This window comes from Ranitomeya variabilis, chromosome 4 (genome assembly GCF_051348905.1).
Source record: "Ranitomeya variabilis isolate aRanVar5 chromosome 4, aRanVar5.hap1, whole genome shotgun sequence".
Taxonomy (NCBI): Eukaryota; Metazoa; Chordata; class Amphibia; order Anura; family Dendrobatidae; genus Ranitomeya; species Ranitomeya variabilis.
This window is the reverse complement of record NC_135235.1, coordinates 153,029,182-153,031,068: the sequence shown is the minus strand read 5'-3', so window position 1 is coordinate 153,031,068 and position 1,887 is coordinate 153,029,182.

Below are 1,887 nucleotides of genomic sequence, written 5' to 3'. Positions count from 1 at the left end.
CTGTGTCCGCTGCGGGGCCTGGGGGTACCATGGGGCCTGCGGCTGCGACCGCCGCCAATTCTCCTCCCGGGTCGGACATAGCTTCTCCCCCGTGCTAACCTGGTAGAGGCCGGTGTCTCTCCTCCGGAGTATGTAGTGGTTCTTCCGATGCACAGTCTGCAGCAGTTCCTCTCATTCAGTCGGGCACTTTTCACGGTCCTCCGTCCAGGGCCCCTGTACGGCGTCTCCACTTCCGGCTCTGCTGCACAGCGTCGTCACTTGCGGTGTTCCTCTAGCAGAGCGGCACCCGTTTTTCCTTCTTTGCGTTCTTTTTGGCCGGCTCCGCCCACGAAGGTACGCCTCCTTTTTCCCCTCGCGCTCCACGCGGCGCGGCAATGGCGGTTTGCAAACAGCGACAGTCTCTGGCACACAGTGCGTGGCGATGCCAGGGCACGAAATCCTGTTTGTGACGCCAAAGAATGAGTCGCCCACTAGGGCAGTGGGGTACTCGGTACCGGTTGCTCTCAAAGGGAATGTCACGGTGGCTGCGACCCGGCCCGTGGCCTTGGGACTCAATTAAAGGGGAACGGTCTTTTAAGGGGTATTGTGAAAGTTTATTTTCATGACGCCACCTGTGGTCCTCGGTCAGTAGGGACCGACGCCACTTAAAGGGGTCCTCTGGGGTGATGGTATGGTGGCTGGTGACAATCCCCACAGGTGAAGCAGGGTCTCCAGGTATATGGCAAGGTTGATGTGTTGCTGGTAAATAACTCAGGGTTGCAGTCTTTACCTGGTTTGCCTCTGTCCAGGGTACCGGCAACAGGTACAGCAGTCCAGGCAGACCGGAAACAAGAAGTCCCCTTGGCAGGTCAGGAGCCTTCCTCTATGCGCTAGGTTTCTCGTACCTTGCTACTTGTGGTTTTCTGGCAGAGTACTCCTTCCTCTCTCCTGTCCTGGGACAGAACCTGCACAGCAGGTAGCTTGAGAAGTACTCTTGGTGGTCTCTTACATGGTGACTCCAGGCTCTATCTGCTGCTTTGCTTCAGGTATGGTATCAGCAGTATACTGATAGTCCTATGCCGTCCGGCTCTGCTGTGGACCTAACAGCTATCCACAACCTCGGGCTCCTGATGCCCGAGCTAAGCGCTCTGGCTCTTAAGAGCCTAATCGTCACCTCCTTGAGCCCTCAATCTCTCTTCTGCTCCTTTCCTGTCTGCTCCAGACTGAACTGAACTCTCCGGACCAACTGTGACGCCTCCTCCAGACCAGGATCCTTAGTCAGGGAAGCTGCCCTAAAACCGTGTTTTGAGCTCCCCCTCCTGGCCTGGATTCAGAAGGTGTGTGTGTGGTTACCTGCCAAAGAGATCCCTCTTGTTTCCAGGCATAGCACTACCCTCCCGAGAGGAAGGCAGCAGTACTGTGGTACCTGAACTTCTGGGGGTGCCACACATGTGTTTTAACTGTGACACAACCATGCCACAAGCAGCTGCAGAGCTGACCAGCTGATCGGCCAGCCTGATCCAGGAAGCCGGGTTCCTTCTACAGCTTATTCTGTAAGCACTATAAGAGACCCAAGCAAATTCGTTCAACTCTAGTCAGGAGTACCTCACGTGGATGGGGCCACGGTCAGTGACAGACATAGCCCAGTGCAGGGCTTGTGGCGGGTGTAACACTAGGCTTGGTATGAGCATGTAGTGCTGCAGCCCCGGCCGTTACCGACACGTCCCTCCCTCTGGTGTCGTGCCATTGTCTGCACTCCGAGTCCTCACGTCCCTCTTTCCTCATTTCTGTATAGCCACAGCGCGCAGGACATGAACCAGCCGCTCGTGGCCGCGCTTTTCCCGCGTCTCCTGCCGTGAACGCGCACCTCAGCAGAGGACGTCCTGTCCCGCCCCCCGGAGCCGCGCT